This window comes from Bacillus rossius, chromosome 3 (assembly GCF_032445375.1).
Source record: "Bacillus rossius redtenbacheri isolate Brsri chromosome 3, Brsri_v3, whole genome shotgun sequence".
Classification (NCBI taxonomy): domain Eukaryota; kingdom Metazoa; phylum Arthropoda; class Insecta; order Phasmatodea; family Bacillidae; genus Bacillus; species Bacillus rossius.
This window is the reverse complement of record NC_086332.1, coordinates 24,166,307-24,187,568: the sequence shown is the minus strand read 5'-3', so window position 1 is coordinate 24,187,568 and position 21,262 is coordinate 24,166,307. Positions and strand designations below refer to the sequence as shown.

General features: G+C 38.3%; 1 protein-coding gene across 2 annotated transcripts in view; it reads left to right on the top strand.

The window, feature by feature from the left end:
- Positions 1 to 21,262, top strand: part of LOC134530369 (hexokinase type 2) — a 165,035-nt gene that overhangs the window by 41,259 nt on the left and 102,514 nt on the right. The window lies entirely within an intron of this gene.

Genomic DNA, 21,262 nt, shown 5'->3' with positions numbered 1-21,262 from the left:
ATACGGCCCTGGTGACAAGTTTATTTTAAAGTGATGGGCGCGTTTGTACCTAACATTCATAGAGCTATGGCGTAGCAAAGAGTTTGGTTCGTGAAAGGCCTGGCAACGGTCACGAATACAAGGATTTCACTTTACAATCTGCCAAAAGCATCGAATTAATATAAGATGGCAATTTCCTTGGACGAATTCTTTGTACGAGAACATTTTCACTGTGAAATATTTTCCGGTAGCTAAAGTAGTTTAATTTCAAAAAATCAATTAAGGTGTGTTCCGGTTATTATTATTTCGGTATAAATTGAATAACACAACGTATAAAACGGGTTTCCTTTCAAATGTATTAACTTTTAAATGTTAAAAATTATCAACGAACAAATTCCACAGAACGATAGAAGAAGAATATTGAAAGCACAATTGGCAGCTCCCAAAAAAATATATCTGGTAACGACGCCATGAAACTAATTTCTCAACATAGGGCTTAAAGAGAAAAAATAGTATAGCTTCTCATCCGTGGAAATGCTTGTCTAACAGTGTTACGTGTTATAAACCTCACAAGAAACGCAAGACGCAAAAACATTCAAATTCTTGATTTTCGTCTCGCATATCCGCCCTCCAATGTTTGAAGTAAAGTGGGCCGAAAAGTTTTAAAGATGCAGACGTTTAGGAAGCCTCGATGTATTTATAATCTCATTACGTTTCCACATGTTAAAGTTTCTCGCACAGTGACAGAGAATAATACTTTTAAATCTAATTATCTGAATAGAAGCCCGGGGAATAAATTTATTTTCTACTGTTTTATAATTTCAAGTTAGGTTGCTAATGTCTTGTGACTGTTCGTGCTTTATAAACGACCGTGAATGGTAGAGTTCCTTGCGTAGTTTATAAACCTGGCATAATCAGCTGTACGCAGTCGTGTGACATCTCCTGTCCCGGGAGAGAAATATTGAACTCTAGATTTATTCATGTTCTTCGGGAGGGACTTTATAGTCTGTCTGAAGCTAAAATTCTAGTGCAAAACAAATTGCGCCCACTGCATCAAGGATGATACCACCCGGCTTGATTTTTCTAGGACCACAAAATAGTGTATTTTGACAGATTTTATTACAGTTCTGAAAGGAAAAAAAATTATCAGTTCTACACACCAGTTACTAATTTACAGGAAAAACTATTTGCAGCAGTCGGTCGGTTTAATAAAGAGACATTCCATTAATTAATTGCTCTGGTAAAACAAAAATATGAAAAAATATATCTATAATATAAAAATGAATCGCAAAATGTGTTGGTAAGCGCATAACTCAACAACGCCTGGACCAATTTGGCCAATTTTTTTTTAAATGTTCGTTGAAGTTCAAAGATGGTTTTTACGGCGAGAAAAATTCGAATAATTGCCGGAAAAACCCTAAAACCAGCCCTTTTCTTTTTCCCATACAAACGTTTTCTAACTAAAACGAGCACTCGTTGTTTAAACAATGTAGGTATGTTACTAACGTCAAAGAGTCAATTTGCACTTTATTACCTCTGTACAACGTTCAATCATATCTATCAAAACAGTGTGCGTTGGAGCACAGATAAATTTAAAAAAAAAATAAACCGAAATCGAATAGTTCAATTTTGTCGGCTTCGCGATATTAATTAATTTGTTTTACTTTAAATTGCATCAGTTTTCAAGTCATTACATCAGTCAAACAAAACCAGCGTTACCAAAAGTATTTCATAAGTTTAATTTTTTATTATTTCTTTTCCCTATTTTAAATACGGCTTGAAGGATTTGACTCCAAGTCATATCAAATTTTAAAAAAGTTGAAACAACAACAAACTGTCAATGTCAGTGTTTTTTTTTTCCCTTGGATTTTAGGTTACCTACCCTAATGAGTTTGCTTTTGTCAACTTATACACGAAACAAATTCTTACCTATATAGTGTTTTGTGCAGTGTTTATTTACCTATGATCGCTAATTATTGCATGTGACAAAATAATCTATAATATAGATATGCCTCCTATTAGACGAATCAATTCAGATAGAAGAACCCGAAATGCTACAAACCAAGCTAATTACCGATCTAATCATGCACTATACAATGAAAATAAAAATTATTATGTTTCACATGATTAACAATAAAGAGATTACTTATTTTTTTATTTATCTTTTTATTTATATGTTTTATTTAATTATATTTCTTATTCACAACACCCTATCACCAGGGTGACGGTTCTGTTCAGGAGAATTTTTTGCCCCGACTATAAAATATGTAGGAACAAAAAAATGTCACATTACAAATCATTTTGACAGGACTTTATTGCAATTTAATAGGCAGTACGAAGTCTGCCGGGTCAGCTAGTATATATATATATATATATATATATATATATATATATATATATATATATATATATATATATATATATAAAGGAAAATTTGGAATGATAATTTCAGATATTGATCTTATTTGTTGTATTTCATCAAAAGCATCATCTAAACATATTAAATTCTTACTTTTAAAACAACAGTACGAATTTAATATGTTTAGATGATGCTTTTGATGAAATACAACAAATAAAATCAATATCTGAAATTCTCATTCCAAATTTTCCTTTAATTTTTTTTTGTCATTATTAAAATGTTTCATTACGTTACAACGCAGTGCTCTGTGGGCATGTGCGGCACACAGCACGCTGAAACAAGGGTCATCTAGCAGCAGTGGAAAGAGAGGGTGCATGCAGGCTGCAGACACGGAAGGCCGGCGTCACGCCCACCTCGCCGGGCGTGACGGCGCTCGTCGACCGGCAAGGTCAAGGCCAGCCGCGCCGGTCCTGCTGCTCCGTGCTCCCGCGTCTCGCCTGACCTCGGCTCTGCGTGCGGTCATCCCCTCCACGACCCCTTCTCCCCCTCCCCCTGCCGCGCCCTCTCTCTCCTCCGGCCGACATGCCGGGTGCGCTGACAGCCGGCGGGAAGGAAGGAGAAAGGAAAACGAAAGGAAGAAAGGGAAAACAGAAGAAAGACAGAGATAAAGGAAGAAAGAGAAAAAGGAAGAATGGAAGAAGGAAAAAAAGGAAAGGAAGTAAGGAAAAAAAAGAAAGAACCAGGACGTTCTCTGGATGATTCTTGAATTTGCGAATACTGATTCTAATTAATTTCATGGGGACACCGTTTGCTGGTTTACGCTGGCTATCACAGAAAACCTCACAAATATGCAACAAAGAAGAATACTGGAACACACAGAGAATCTTCCACGCGGAATTCTCTGTGCTTTTTACCAGGCATGTGACATTTGACATCAGCTAATGCATGCTTGGTCTTCGTGTGTTTGTTTATTCATTTTTTGTTGTCCATTCTTGGTGTTCTTCTATGACATCCAGTAAAAACTATAAATGGCGTATGCCCATTTAATTATTTTTAATTTAAAAATAAGGAGGTTATTACTAGATTCCTCACTGTGTAAATATGTAAATTAAAAAAAACTATGAAATAGGAATATCTACTTCCCTAACTCTTTAGCAATAAAACGAAGATAGCTAAATATTATTATAACTTTAATCCTGCTTTCGGGTCTTTACTAAATCTAACGTTTATTTCCAAGCTAATATATTTTATGTATGTTTATGCGATAATTTTAATTTATTTTTTGTTTACCCAGCTAATTTTCGTAGAACAGAACTTAAAATGACTTTACAAACGTTCAATGTAAGACGAGGCGTTTCGTCTTAACTTACTAGTCAATATGGATGAAAAAAAATTAAATAAGTAAGTGGCGAAGAGTTAAGCTACGATTTTTTTTAGTGTAAAACAGCTGCCATGACCATAGAAGCAACGTATTAACCACAGAAAGAGCCCGCCTAGTCTGGACTGCATTTGTGTTAAAGCGACGCTGGCTGGCTGGTGCCTCTAGCGCAATATTGCCTCTAATCGCAAGGCTCTGAGCTAACGCACAATTTTCACATCGTCTGTAAAGGGCCCTACAGACGAACGGATTTGGTCAGACGGTCAGGTGGAATTTGTCAGATCAGGCGTAATATCCGGTAGTGTGCAGCTGTGTCGTCTGACGGAAATCCTGTCGGGTGAAGTCAGGTGGCCGCGCCATCTGACCGCCTGACCGCATGACCATATCAGAGTGTCTGTAGCCTTATCAGGCGGTTGGGCTGGTCAGTCACGCGTTGAACGACGTAGAGAGCGGACATGGCAGCCGTGCTGATGGAGCGGGAAGTTTCGTTATAAATGGACTCACTAACTCCAACAATGTACTGAAACTTTCGTAGTCCATTCGCAGAAAATTCCGGTGATCATCCGAATCAAGTTCATTTAGTAACAAAATATGACCAAGTTTGTTTCGATTCACTAACCATTTCTTTGCCCACGTTTTCCTTTTCTTCCTCGGAATAGTCAATATCGCTGCAAGCACATTCCCAACCTTTTGGTGCTTGGATAAAACGGGAGCCATGGTACGTGTGTTCTCATTCAGGGACCATAGTCAACTGACCACATCAGGCGCACGTCAGATCATCTGGATGCAATACCTGATCTGGTCGGGTCGACACCGTCCAATCGTCTGTAGGGCCCTTTAGACAACTACGAGATAAGTGGTTACAATAACATTAGTTGGCGGAGAAATGAAGATAAAGGTTTAATGAAAGTCCCTTGAGTGCTTTCAAGAATCTACACAGAATGTTTCAGTGTCCTAAAAATGATACTGAAAACACGAGTTTTAGCCATTTTTTACTCTTCTAAAAATAACGTCCAAAAACGGGTTACGGAAACAGAACTACTTGTCCACCCTCAGCATATTCTTGAATGCCTTTCGTGAACAGACAACACTCAGATATATTGAGCGGTTTTCAGATCACGTGGTTTATTTCTCAAGCTCTGCATACCCTATATGTGACTAATAGGCGAATAGTATAGTATCATAAATTATTTTGCTTCCATGATTTCGTATTTTTGTTTATTATTCTAAATAAATTCATAACTATCGTTAATTGTTTGTGTGCTAGCCTTAGACACATATTACTTATTTTTTTAAATCTATAATATAAAAATGAATCGCAAAATGTGTTGGTAAGCGCATAACTCAACAACGCCTGGACCAATTTGGCCAATTTTTTTTTTTAAATGTTCGTTGAAGATCAAAGATGGTTTTTACGGCGAGAAAAATTCGAATGATTGCCGGAAAAACCCTAAAACCAGCCCTTTTCTTTTTCCCATACAAACGTTTTCTAATTAAAACGAGCACTCATTGTTGTTTAAACAATGTAGGTATGTTCCTAACGTCAAAGAGTCAATTTGCACTTTATTACCTCTGTACAACGTTCAATCATATCTATCAAAACAGTGTGCGTTGAAGCACAGATAAACAAAAAAAAAAAAATAAACCGAAATCGAATAGTTCAATTTGGTCGGCTTCGCGATATTATTTCATTTGTTTTACTTTAAAATGCATCAGTTTTCAAGTCATTACATCAGTCAAACAAAACCAGCGTTACCAAAAGTATTTCATAAGTTTAAGTTTTTATTATTTCTTTTCCCTATTTTAAATACGGATTGAAGGATTTGACTCCAAGTCATATCAAATTTTAAAAAAGTTGAAACAACAACAAACTGTCAATGTCAGTGTTTTATTTCTTGGATTTTAGGTTACCTACCCTAATGAGTTTGCCTTTGTCAACTTATACACGAAACAAATTCTTACCTATATAGTGTTTTGTGCAGTGTTTATTTACCTATGATCGCTAATTGTTGCATGTGACAAAATAATCTATAATATAGATATGCCTCCTATTAGACGAATCAATTTAGGTAGAAGAACCCGAAATGCTACAAACCAAGCTAATTACCGATCTAATCATGCACTACAATTAAAATTAAAATTATTATGTTTCACATGATTAACAATAAATAGATTACTTAACTTTTTTATTTATCTTTGTATTTATATGTTTTATTTAATTATATTTCTTATTCACAACACCCTATCACCAGGGTGACGGTTCTGTTCAGGAGAATTTTTTGCCCCGACTATAAAATATGTAGGAACAAAAAAATGTCACATTACAAATCATTTTGACAGGACTTTATTGCAATTTAATTAGGCAGTACGAAGTCTGCCGGGTCAGCTAGTTTCATTTATAAATCATTAAAAAAAATGGTTCTCCCTAAATTCCACAAACCTAGGTCTTTCATGGTTTTGGAAAAAAATAGATTATTTTTTCTATTGGGATATGAATGATATACAACAATAATAAGTAATACATTCCAAAGACTACACATAGACGATTAGCTTATAACTGTATACAACACGATTACATGTTCTTAGTGCAGACTATGGGTGACCTAAAATTGGCCTTAAAGTTTCTAAAAAAAAAAAAAAAAAAAGTTTGCGAGTCTTTTATACTCGCCAGGGACGTATAAAATCTAACTTCGGTTAACGAACAAATTCATGTGTTCTCGTGTTGCAATACACTTATAATACTAAACTCGGACACGAAATTTGAACTAGAATTCTGTAAAATAATGCCGAGTGTGATAAATATACACGCAAATTTATTGTGTTTTCAACTACATTTATTGACGTGAATCACACGTAGTTTCCGCACCCGCCGCTAGAATTCGTTGCCGGAGCAGCTACGTTTACTATCGAATTGATCCATTTTCGGAGAGAAATTTTAAACCTTGTAATGAAATGGCTCCGATAAAAGCAAAAAAACTTGAAAAAATACTAAACCCCGTCTTTTGACCTGATTTTCGACAAGCAATTTTGTTAATATACCGTCCATATTGTTAAAATTCACTAAACAGTTAATACCATAAAGTTTCCCTTAGATTTTGTGAACTTTGGTTTGCGCCATCCGCCACAGATGGCAGCACCATGGTTACACATTTCCGTTGCATTCGACTTCCGTTCCATTTACGAAATTAATCCTACCAAATGCCGTAAACCGAGAGCTAAGATGTTACAAATCAAAAACCTTTAATAAATACTTATTAAAATTATAAAACACCTTGCCAACAATTAACATTATTTATATTATGGATTTATTTAAAAATAACGAGCGAAATCACGCAATTGTGGAAGAAAAATAACTTAAGATACTTTCCCCCTCAATGGAACAGTTTCATTGCAAGAGAGCAGCAACCTTGTTGTCATCAAGGCTATTGCGAACCCTGAGGAAATGTGCTACTTCTCAAGGTCGTGTGACTATCTCGCATGCCATTGGCTTGGCGAGTGACCCTGGATGGTGTTTCTCAACATGAGTCGGATCGCTCATGTTTGCACGTGCCTAGGTCCAACAGATTTTTTTTTGACGTGACGTCTAATAAATCGATGAACGCCGGCTGCACGCACGAAAAAGTGTCCCGTTACGCACATTGTTCCGTTACGCTGTGTCCCGTTACGCTCATTGTACGCTTGCGCCGCATCTATCTCTCTTCCACTCGACTGTTTATAAAGTGAAGTGAAAAGTTAATGTGGTTTTCGTTGCTTATTACAACAACAATTTCTGCAATAAAGGTTAATTATTCTTGCATTTTAAAAATCTGATTACTAGTATAATTTCAAGTATTTATTCTTTTATTATTAAAATAAAAATGATTAAATTTTATTCATAAAGTATGCAATCATTTCATCAATGTTTTGTTATGACGTTGTCACGTTAAACTATCGTCTGTAAACCGACTTTACAGACAACCAATTTTTTTTCGAGAACGTGCTGGATATCAGCGCTGCGGTAAGGAAGACCATCTCCAGAGAGGTTTGAGGAGAAGTAGGGGAGGAAAACAGTTTGGCTACGCACAGCCCGAATGCTTTGTGAAGTTCTAAAAACATTTCGCTTCGTTTCGTCGGATAAGGTCGTCAATGATGTCGAGTGATGAATGTCCAAAGCGTTTTTATAAATATATAGTCAGTAAAAATATATAGCGGTTAATACATTGGTAAATTAAGTTTGCAACGAAGAGGCAAAACCGTAGGTAAAAGTATGTAGTTAGCTGCCTCATGTTTGCAGGACTGCTGGTATCCTACTGGAATATTTACTTGTAGAGGCATGGTTTACCAGCGGAGTGATATAAGGTTGGAAAAAAAAAGAGAGAAAGCACGGTAGTATGTACTCGGAAAATTTCACACCGCTTTCACACTCCTAAGTATCACCAGTACGTTATTACTTGGGAGGAAAATGTAACTCAACACACAACTACAGAGCACTCCTACGAGAAGTAAATATTACTAAATTAGTAACATTAGATCCACGGTATTGGACAGTTCCGTCCTCAGCAGGACAATACTGGTATGAGTCGAGCTAACCTAAGGTCTTAAGTTAATTAGAAAATAACACTACATTATAAAAAAAAACATTTTCTATTAATTCAAAAAAAACTAATAAACATACAAATCATCAGTCTTGCAGTTAACTAATTAATCTTTAAAACACTAATTAAATGGGACTAACTGCTTGAATTGCGTTAGAAATTAATTCAACAGGCAAAGCACCTAACAGGTATAGATAACTATTGTGTTCGTCAATAAGACGAAAAAATTGTAATGATTACAAAGGAGCTTTGCGCCCTTAAATATCTAAATACTACTTTTAATATATATATATATATATATATATATATATATATATATATATACACACACACATATATATACATTATTAAGCAACAAAACTGCGAATAATGTGTTGTGTAATTTATATCTAACAACAATGAAAATACAGCTGACATTATCATCCCCGTTCAGTAATAAAATGTTGATGGCCACCTTCACCCCCCCCCCCCCCTATATTAGCAATTTCATAACACAAAGCTGTAATCCAATTTTGGTGGAATACTACTATCAGGTACATCAAAGTAAACAAAAAAAAAGGTCATCGGTCTGGAACACACCTGAAGCTGTAGCTCCCGCCGCGGTAAGACCCCTACCTGGACACACAACACGGTGTGCAGAGCTTCAGAAAAGAAAAAGAAAAAAAAACACGCGATTTGAAAACTGCTCCAAGGTATCCTCGAGCGTGGTTTCAGTTTACGAAAAGCACTCAAGAAAACGCTGAAGGCGGATGAGTTGTTCTGTTTACGTATTTCGATTTTGAACTGCGTTTTTAGAAGGATGAAGATCGCTAAAACGCCTGTTTCCAGAATAATCTTTAGGCATGACACGCCCAATAAAGATTCTTGAAAGCTACCCATTTCTACACCATGTAATGTTACTGCTCGTAGTTGCGCTATGCTCGACGAGGAGAATGCGCGCCAGTTGACAGAGGATAGCACTTATCCGCCTCACCAGCAAGAACGCACCCCTGACTAGCGGCAGTTGATGGTGACGAGAAGAGTGCGACCCGACGCGACGAGATTGAATGACCCCCCATTCCCCCACCCATCGCCGTGCAACCTGACGTCCCAGCGCCAACTGCAGCGTCGACAGTTGGTCGCTTCTGCGACGTCATCCCGGCAGCCTCGCCCCGTCGGCAGGTCCCTGACCAGTCCGCGCCCCGGGTGCCCAGCACACCTCGCGCACGGGCCTATCTTCTCCCCGGGGCGCTTTCCGAGTCCTCGCCTCACTAGCACGAGAAGCCTAAGATGTACATCAAGTTCTGTCCCTGCCCGAACACGCCCGAATATTCACCTTTCGTCCAACCTCGGGATTTGTTTTATTTTTGCGCAGGAAAAAAAATAATTCAAATATTAAAACTGGTCGTTTAGGTTATCTACATTAAAACACTTTAAAACACTATGGACGGTTAGTTAGGTTAGAATAGTTACATTAAAATTAACAGAGAAATATAAATACATATAAATAAACCCGTCGTGGCATTTTAAACATATGATATAAATCACGCAATATTTTACTTACTTTACCGGCGGTTGTCAGGGAATTGTGATTTTCGGTCAATAGATAGCATTTCATTTCAACTAGTGACCTGGAGTTAACACGTGAATTAGAATCACAAGATTTTGTATGCTGCTTATTTCTAAAAAAAATTCTAAGATAACAGACATAATTTACTCATGTCGTTCGAGTATTCGGACTGTATGGTTGCGTTTTAACTTATGGTAGTTTTCCAGTATGGCAGTCTTCCGTCGCCTCCCGTCAAAACAGGAGGAATAGTGCCATAATGGAAAAGACCATATTTTTTTACAGATCGTGTTTATAAGTTTGCAGTGCTGCTTCCTATAACTCATTTTTGGAAATATTTGTTTCTACTAGTGCGCGATCTGAGTTGATTTATGACGAACTACAGAAAATTACCGCCAGAAGTGCTATCTGTAGCCTTTTATGTTAACCTAAGAAACAGCTAGGGAGTTAACAGCGCTACCTAACGACGTATTCTATACGCTATTTCGAGAGCAAAGCAGTTCTACTCTTTCCATGGAGTGTATAAATAAATATGGCAGAATTCCGTCTCGTTGTGGCAGTTTTCCGTTATGGTACTTTTCCGCCTTTTTCGAAGAGGCCAGGCGGAATTCTGTAATTATGGTAGTTTTCCATTATGGCAGTCTTCCGTCGCCCCTTTTCATGTTCCAAATTCACTTATAATTTAATGTAGAATTCTTTGAAATAATACCGACCGTGATAAATATACGAACATTGTGTTTTCGACTAAATTCCTGGACGCTATTCGCACGTATTTTCCGCGCCCGCCGCTAGAATTCGCTACCAGAGCAGCTACGGCGACTATCGAATCATTCGATTTGCGTAGCGAATGGTTAAACTATATAATTAAACGTCTCCGATAAAAGCGATAAAGACTTAAAAAGAAATAAACTAAAACTTGTTTTTCAACAAGGAAACTTTATTAAAATATTTCCCATCTCGATTAATTCATTAGTACTTTAACATTTTTCCATCCGCCACAGATGGCAGCACCGTGGTTGTTACACGTTCCCGTGCCTTGACTTCCGTCGCATTCACGAGTTTACTCCCACCAAATGCCGTGTAAGCGAGAGATAAAGATGTTACACGTAAAAAAAAATTTTTTTTTTCCCCTCATGCAAGAATATTTCAGGGAAAACTTTAACCTTCACAATGGTTAGGTAAGAATATGTGAGTGTGGCAGGGCCTTCAGACTGCGCTCTGCGTGCTGGGTGAAAGGGCGGTTCGTCGCGGCTTGCAGTCTGCGGGTTGTCGGGGACTCGCTCCCTCCCGCGGCGGCGTGACTCACGCCCTAGGCCTAGGGGACATAGAGAAGGGAGGGGCGGTGCTCCGGGGCGTGACGGATCGCCGGTGACCCTGCCCCCGATCTGCCGCAGCGCCGGCCTCGACCGCGCTCCCCGCCGACGAGACGAGCCCGTCGTAAGGCGATCCTCGCAGCGACACGGGCCTGGGGTGTCCAGAGGCGCAGGGCCGCAACTAGATTCTCTGGCACCCGGGGCATGAATGGATTCATGCGCCAGCCCCCCCCCCTCCTCTTTTTTGCACATACCACACCAATAAAGCGGGGGGTCCGGGGGCCCTCCCACGGAAAAATGGTGCTACTTAAGCATTTTCCATACCTGCATGTAACAGTTTCTGTGCTACTGTAACTTCCATGCATGAACCCACTATGTCCATAAAGTAGTCCGTATGATCTCTAGACTTGTTCGTTAAATATGTTGAGACGTTATATTGTAAATCAGATTAGACATTCCTGGCATGCAAGTTAAAAAAAAAATTTTTTTACTAGTTACCAGTTGTAGTAGGAATTACAATGCAAGCGATTTCGGCGCCCCCACAGCTTTGCGCCCGGGGCGTATGCCACGCTTGCCCCCCCCCCCCCCTCCCCACCAAGTTTCGGCCCTGCCAGAGGGACATTTCTGCTGGAGAAGAGCAGTGTTCTCTTAACGTTCGTCATTGTACACTGGCTGATGCACCAGTGCTTCGCTGTGGCAGTCTGCTGGTGGAACACCGGCGCACTGGCCAGTGGCGCAGCGTGCCATCTCGGCGCCTGGGGCGGGAGACCCATTTTGCCGCCCCCATTCTATAGGTGCTTAATTAAAATTAGTGATTTCGCAGTTTTTCTTTTAAATAAATATTAAAAAATAGTTGGTGCGCAAAATTTTAGATAAAAATGGAATATTATAGTGTGTCTGACACATGTAATGAATGAATCATAGATCAGATCTCAACCCGCTTCACCGGCGACCCGCCCCCGCGGGCTGCCGCCCGGGGCGGGCCGCCCCCTCCGTCCCACCCACGCTACGCCACTGGCACTGGCCCCTTTATCGTGGGTACGCCACTGCCGCACCTCCAACAAAAAAACAAAAAAAAAACTTATTTTGAAAACCAACTTACGAAACAAAAAAGTAATAGTTATAGCTATGATGAACGGGATGAAATATGACCAAAAGACGTCATCTTGGATTCAACAGTTCCTAAAAGATTCAAAATTTAAATTTATCAAAAAAATATATACCGTGTCAATATGATTGCAACAATGATAATTCCAAAAAGTCAGTGAATATAGCAACAACAATGCAGTAGCCGTTGCCGTGGAGTCTGTCGAGAAACTGTGATCAATAATCGCTTAATAAAAAGAATTATTTAAATAAAAATGAAACAGTTTTTTAAGAAAATCTTTTTGAGGTGAAAATCGGACCCCCTTGGAGAATCCATGTACCAAATTTGACGGCTCTGGTTTTCACCGTCTCCGGATACACGAACTACGGACAGCAAACTCTCTTTTTTATTACTATAAAAATAACAGACGCTAGGGGTGATAGACCATGACTAGACAATCACATCACTATACAATGTGTGCTCGGAACTCGAACGACGAAGAGCTACAGAGGACGCTTTCCGGCAGTCGTCGTCGATCGTTCGGTGGTGTGTCTTCTGAAGCGATGGATTCGAACGCGAGTGCGAGAGAAGGCCGATATACGCATGACACGCTACGGGCTCGCGGACGGCGATGCAGGGGCAGCACGAGGGTTGCGCCGAGAACGTTTTCTGTCAATCTAGGTAAAGAAGACATAAGTGCGTCTCAAACGTCACAAACTAGGGGTTTCCCCCCCTTTTCTTTCTTAACCCAGCGCTCTTAGCCGCGAGGCCTTTCCGCCCTGGGGCCCCCATGGGCATGGATGCGGATACGCCGCATACGCAACCAGGAGGGCGTTAGGGTCGTCAGTAGTATACAAATGGGCGTCCGAGATCAGGGTTAAGAGTGTGGAGCCGAGAGCCGGTCCGCCATCTTGGATTGTGACGTCACGGCGGCCATTTTGGATGAGCGTAACGGGAAACAGTGTAACGGGACAAGTATATCACGGCGGCCATTTTGGATCCGCCATTTTGGATGACGTCATTGTGTTCTCGGACATTCCGGCGATGTGTTTTCCGCCATATTGGATGATGACATCACTGTTGCAATTTTCGTTACGGTCGTTACGGTCGTTACTACCAAGTAAGAATCCTGGGCCTTCGAGGGAACCTCAGCGGGGCACCATTCAAACATGGTGGATTCTCCCCGTACTACGACCGACTTTTGGTCTCGTCGGCAGACTGTTCGCCGGTAACTGACCAAACCATCACGCTTCAGGGAGCAGCCTCAGGGCTACCTCGTCTCCTCGGCAAGCCTTCCGACCTGCCGTACCTCGGCCCAACAGGTTTACAGCCGATAGGCCCGGATGTGACTACTCCCATCCGGCGACGATCGCCGTCAGCCCCAGCTAGAAAATGGCAACCATGGTGGCAGGGCCGAAGGTACCTGGGGGTTGCCTCAGTACCTCCACCGACTACAAGGCTAAAGGGGAAACCTCGCCGTGCAGTTTACAGCCCGTTTTTAGGCCCGGTTGCCCGACACCATGACCACCATACCCAGTCAATTCCTTTACCATGGGGCCTGATCCATTCACTATGGGGCCCTTTGGGACAGATGCACCGAGGCTCGGCCGTCTAACCCCCCGGAAAGGTTTCTATCGCATCTGCTGTTGCCCGCATATTCAGCCTTTTCACCATTTCCAGTCTCATACATGCAATTGAGGATGCAACTGAGGCAGAGTTGGACCCGGCAGTGCCCTCTTCAGTTAGAGAGGTGCTATGACCAGAGGTTGGGGAACCCGTCCCAACATAGCCACGACGATCCTCCCCCAACAGCGGTGCCAACGTGGAGTCAGAGGTTTGCCACTTGATGTGGAGAGGCTATATAATCGCATCACACACCCTTTCTGTGGACCTGTTGGATCATGTCTTGGCTACTAGAACCGGCAACAGTTCCGACACCTCAAACGACAATCACCTTCCCATGGTGTGTGGAAACCTCAGGGCGGGCAGAGGAGACATCAGGGTTGCCTGAATCTCCTCACCGACTACAAGGCTAAAGGGGAAACCTCGCCGTGCAGTTTACAGCTCGTTTTTAAGCCCGGTCGCCCGACCTGCAGCGCCACTCCCAGATAGCTCCCAGATAGGTCAGGCCCACTCCCGCCGAGAACGTTTTCTGTCAATCTAGGTAAAGAAGACATAAGTGCGTCTCAGGCCGAAGCCTATATAGTTAGAAAAATGTTAAAGCAAGATGATACACACCTTTTCATCAGACATTTTCTGGTACCCATATGTTTCGCTGTGATGTTTTAGACGTTTCACGTCAAAATGATATGACAATTACCAGTCGGGATTTGAACCTATGTTCTCTATATTCTCTGGAATACGAATATAGTGTCTAACGACTCGGTTCATATTCGATAGTGTATCTTTTCTCATCATCATATTGCCTTGTAGTGATTCCTTATGCTACAGGTGAGTGTGTACGATTATTGCATAACAGTACAAATACATAATTTCAGACTATAGTACTCCATGTAGGCTATCATCACATGTCTTGAAAAATTATTGACATCTAATATTATAAGTACAACAATCAAATATTACGGTCTCCTAAATTTCAATTCACGTCTTTTGAGTATATCGTGTACTAGTGCGAGTAACTACATGTGATTTTGTTTACACATTTCCCATGGGTGTAGACAGTATTTATGGAAGGGGAAGGCAGAAGCCAGTCCCTCCTCCGGAAACAAAGATAATGCTTGAAAATACATTTTTAGATTAGTTGGCGATCCCTTAAGTACTTTTTGAAATTCCTGCCATTGTAATTTTTTTTAAAATAATATTATTTGTCTAAATAAATCTGGCAACCCTACTTTCCCCCTTTTTTTACTACGCTCTTGACACTTATTGTTACAGAAACATGTTCCTCTTTTGAATACGCTTCTCTGCACTAATACCTGTACTTTGTTAACAGAAGTATAAACAAACAAAACACAAATCTGTTTAAAGAAAGTCAGTATCGATGTGAATACCAACAAAGTCAGTATAGTTCATTAAATAAAATTTCCACTGACAAACAACATTTTAAATAATAGGTAAATTAATTCAAGATGTAGTTTCGGACAAACGCCATAACTAATTAAACTGTATGTCATGACAAACATCAGTCTGTTTGTGCCTTAAGATCTCTTTCCCGAAACGTCGCAACTGTTCTCTTAGGAATCATATACTGTGTTAGTCTGCGCTATCATCGTTGTGGTTTTCAAAATTTATCTTTACCTGTGCATCCTTGTATAGCCATTTTTTTCTCTTCAATTTTTATCATCGGTGATTTATTCTGTTGGCCGTTGTGCACCGTAAATTTTCTTTGTAAATAGAACAGAAATATTCATGTAACCTTAACTATTTGTTTATTTACATGAAAATAACTGTATCACTACAAAATAGTGTTACCATTTATGCTTCGTGTTGCCCCGGGTACCTCCAATATTTAGTTTTTTGCAAACGGTTGTTTGAATAGCTTTCCAGAGATTAGTGTGCATGTTAAGCACGGTAAAAAAAAAAAAAGAAAGCCAAAAGTAATATAAAAAAGTTAACTTTCCTGTGGCTTTAAAACCAAATAAATAGAATGTTCATACTTGTAAGCATACGCATATTTTAACTAAACACACTCTTTTAATATCTAAAATGTATTTCAAAATAACTTTACCATCGACAATGCAAGCTCTAAGTTTTTACTAATCTATATTTCTATATAATTATTATTGTATAATTATTATTGTACAGCAGGATTGTAAGTTTGTTTGCAGGAAATTAACTAAAAAAATTGCCAGACTAGTTATACAAATTATATTTCACTGTTATGAAATTACATAATTCATGCTGAACGAACAACATAATAACACATAAATTTGTTCATTACCGATGTTAGATGTTACTGCACGTGTTAATGACACACGAAACTTCAGTAAACTCGTGGAATAACATCATGTCAGTGTTAAGAAGAATGCAAGTATCCGCTCTACCACTCTGGTTCTGGGGTAGAGCGCCTGCCTTGTGACTTGTAGGACCCGGGTTCGCGCCCCGGCTCCTCCAAGGCGGATTGCCCAGACAAAATGGCGGCATTTTCTCTGGTAGGAATACAATCCCTTGTAACAAGTCAGGCTACCAAAGAAACGGTGGGTGGAACAGAAAAAAACCTTCCAGGTGGCTTCCAAATGGGGAGCCCGTTTCTTTTCTTGGGCTCCCCATGCGGTGGCCATTCCGGGGGTTTCTCCGGGGGAACGGAGTTTTGCAAAAATATTTTTTGTAGTTTTGTAGCATTTTAGTTTTTAGTAACTGTAGCATTATCATTCCAACATGTTATAAATAAAGCTCAAACAAACATTTTAATTAAGTGTTCATCAGTCAGTGAGTGGTTGTGTGTTCAACCATTTATCGGTATATATTTTCTTGAAGTATTATTGACGGTTAAATTCTAGTCAGAAACCTTTGTTTTGTAGTATTTGACGAAAAAAATATTTATAGGCACATTAATTTTTATTCCTAAAAGTATTATATAAAATAGTTTTCAATCAGGAATATCGTCATTACCACACGTTTTATATAGATGTGTGTGTGTGTACCAGTATTAATCCAGATGTAAATAAAATATTCTATTTATTTCAACATGAGCAAAGACTTTGATACTTTCCAACATAATCTTATGATTAAAAAATTGTCAGTTTTAGGCCTCGTCAAGCAATGCGTGGTATATATGTTTTAATTATCTTACAAATAGACGCTTTGCAGTCAAATTTGCAAATGCAGTTTCATTGTATTAGGTGTTTTGCAAAGTAGTAGATTATCTCAACTACTCTTTAATATTTAATAAATGATATTCCAACTGTAATCAGAATTAATCAAGAAAAGATGCTGATGAAAAAAAATATAATTGGGAAATATGTTTGTGAAACTATTCAGCAAGATATTTAAGCTGTCCGGATCTGATTTTCAAGTTAACAAACGTCTCTGAATTACGATAGCATTTATTGTATAAGCTTTATATTAGTAAAAAAACTATTTTAATTATTCAGAATTATTTCATAGTAAGTAATGACATTAAACGTGGTTTCCTCTTTTCAGACCTTCCAGTTATATTGGATACCAAGCTTTTTTTCACCAACATGCAGATAATACTATTAGCAACACATGAAGATCATTAGGTCTTATTCAATTAAAAACTTTCTCTGCATCAAAAGATTTTAATTAGAATAATTGAAAGTATGCAGAAAACGTTCTTAAATTAATATTTAAAAATTTCAGGCATTTAAATTATATTGATTATGCTATATTCCTATATAACCTATTTGCATTTTCTATTTATTAGACGTTCGATCAGTGATGCACTTTTTATTATAAACATTTTATTACCATTTATATTGGTTAAGACATAATGACTCGGTTTGGATTAAGAATTCCAACTTGCAATTACAGAATTAGTGACACTTTTAAAACCATTAGTAACTATAAAATGTGTAAAAAATTATAACTCCTTTTGAATAATAATTCTAATCTACATATTTATTTTGTATACACCATTTTAGTTTAGGTTTAAGATTTTTGTGAAAACCACAGTAACCAATTGGTTAACTGAACTTTATCAATCTTTATATATGTGTGTGTTGTGTTGTTTCGTGTTTTCTCGCAGTGTATATCTTGTTTAAATGTGTTTTTATTGTTATTTTATGTCATAATTCGTTTATAGGTGCTGTAAGGCACAACAACTGAATTTCAATTAGATCTGACTGTTTTAATGAAGCAGGATAATATGCTACGCATAGTAATATTTTTTATTTTCTAATATAAAAAATACTTAAATTTCAGCAAAGCCCATCAAAATTCGAAATGTACGAGCCTATGTCTCCCCTGTGCTGCTTGCCCTGTGCCAACAAACTACACGACACAAAAATATTTCCCTCGCATTTAAGCATCTTAAAAACACATTTGGTTGACTTTAAATAATTTATTAGAGACATTAAAAACCTTAACATCTGAGTTTTTGGTTCTGTCACAGAAAACATTACATAAGAAAATCCTTGAATATTTGCGTTGGATTTGCACTCATTAAATAATGATCTACAATTATTTTAATTATTCCAGTGTGCAAACATGTAAATTCTATGAAGCTAGTTACATTACAATTTTACGAGTAAGGCCGTTTTCCTCATTCCGTAGAATGTTTAAGAAATTTTGGCAGAATGGAATACTAGGTACCATATGTATTTTTTTTAATCGTTTTAATAATATTACAGTGCTACCTATATAACATTTTTGGAAACATTTCATTCTTCTCGTCCGTGATCTGGATATAATTTTTTATTGCAACTATCACCGTCTTAAACACTATCTGTACTCTTTAAAGTTAACCTGAGAAACAGCTAGAGGGTTCACAGCGCTACCTAGCGAGTATTCTATACACTACTACGATGACAATGCTGCTGTACTCGTTCCATGTCGGGTGTAAGAAAATATGGCAGAATTCCGTTTCGTCCTTTGGACTTATGGCATATTTCTGTTATGGTATTTTTCCGCCTTTTTCGAAGATGTTAGGCTGAATACTGTCCTAAAGGTAGTCTTTCCGATATGGTAGTCTTCCGTCGCCCTGATCCTGCCCTGCCCTGTACTTACAGCCAGGGGCGCAACAACTAAATTTCCTAAGGGGGGGGGGGCAATATACCTTTTTATAAAGAATCATGGAACCCCCCCTATTGTAGCGGGGGGTGCGGGGGTCCTCCCCCGGGAAAATTTATATTTCAAGGTGGAAAATGGTGCTATTTAAGCAGTTTTATTATCTAAAAATTTATTACACAGCACTTTCTTTGCCCCTGTTTGTCCCTATTGCAAGGTTTCAGAAGGGGGGGGATACCCTTGCCCCCCCCCTGTTGTTGCGCCCCTGCTTACAGCGTCCTGGATCCTGCCCTGTCTTGGAAGTATGTTGACGGACAGTGTGTTTTCGGAATGAATATTATTTCGAATTAAATCTTTTCCTCTCAAAAATTTTAATTTAACAACATTTTAAGCATCGATTTTTGTCATATTTTTGGTGCTCACACTGTAAAAGCTTTTTGTATTTTTACAGGGAAATTCCTTAAGGATTCCAATTGGGTACTCAGTTGCCAACGATATCACTTGTAAAACTACAAGGCAGAGCTTACTCATGGTAGAATGCTCTGACGTGCAGGTTTACGCGTGATATCGTTGGCACTGAGTTTCCAAGGATATTCCTTATAAAAATTATACAAATTGCTCCAATTACACCAAATGGCAAGAAACATGTTCATATATGACAGGGTTTTGTTTGTCGTATGGGTAAAAACCTGCGTGTTTTTCAATACCGAATTAGTTTGCTATCGGTTCTCGTCCGTCTAACCATTGAGATTTCATTATTCGAGGATGAAGAATTGTCTTGGTCAAAAACAAAACTATGTAAAGAAAATAATGGTGTAGGCGAACACATGTGTGAGTAAATCTTGGACCTTCCTTCGGACAATGAAATTTAAGGCTTGGTCTTGCACGCGAATTGGTTGTTTCTTTTTATTGTCGTTAGTGTTATCTCCTTTAAAATTTATTCCTATAGCTCTCTTGCAATCTTTGTTGGGTCATAAATATTTTCTCCAGATATTTAGTAATTGATATATAGACAGGTAAATTGTCATGCCTAAAATTCATAATAACGATCTCAAAAATAACGTTCAGTAAGTATCCGTAGATTAAAGCTATCAGAAAAAATTACTCGAAAATTCATTAATCAATAATTATCGCTTGAAAATGAAATAGCCGAAGTTGTGTGAGAGTTGGAGCCTTAAAAAGTGTAAAATGTACTGACAGTTCTTGATCAAAGATTGCCTTCAGACATCTGGTCAAGCCAGCTGGTCTATAGTGAAATTGGCCTTCTCTTATCTTTACGAGTTTTCGCAAGTCATTGAACGCAGTTAATTTATTTGAGCTTTTGCAGTCGTTGTTACTAACCGCGAGATAATTATATCATAGATATTATCTGTAACGATTGTGTGACTAATCTACAAGTGACTTCACGCAATCTAAGTTTACTCTTCCTTTTTGTTTCATATTTGTAAATTTCTTTTTCGGCAAGGGTATAAAACGTTATTTTGGTATTAAAACTGTTCTGTATATTTAACGACGACAATTTGTGTTAATGGAATTCTATTCGAATTGCCATAAACCTGCACATGATATTAAGCAAAAAAAGACACAAAATACTCACAAAAAAGGTATTTTGCAATGACAAAAAGAGCAAGTATGACATAATGGATTTTTTTAATTATTGGGAATTTTTAAGTTACGACTTAAGCGAAACTTCAACAACCCCCCTCCCCCTTACCAAATTCCTCTTCATAGTTCTACACCACTTTTAAATAACTGAACTATAATATGAACCACGAAAACGAGCTATAGTTAATCCCATGAACGAGTGATAATTTTTTGATGGATTCATAGACTGTCATTACACATGTAGGTATTATTCCATTAAATAAAATGAAGTACTTTGTGGTTCAAATAACTGGGACAGCCAACCATTCTCCAGTGTTTTTCTCAGAAATAAACTAAAAAAAATATTCACCTGTCGAACCAAAACCGTTGATGAATTTACCTATCAATAAAGTGTACTAATTCGGGGATAAACTATGGTGCAGATGAAATATTCTATATAAAATTAAGTGCCCGTTATTTAAACCATTTGAAACACTTGCTCATTTGAGGAGCAAACTTTAAAAAGTAGACATGTTCACATACAAGTTTATAAGTTTAGATTGTTAATGTTTGTTAGCAGTTAGCTCGCAGATTATTTACTTGTCTAATTTTTAAACTTTGCTAACTGCCCTAGTTTACAGCTAACCATAAAATACCTATACTATTTCCTTTACTTACAAAAAACAATATATCAAGGTTATAAAAGTATACAATGATAAAATGAGAAAATTAAATGAATAGCTCACATTAAAGTAACATTAACTAAAATTTTGTTGTCCTAAATAATATCTTGT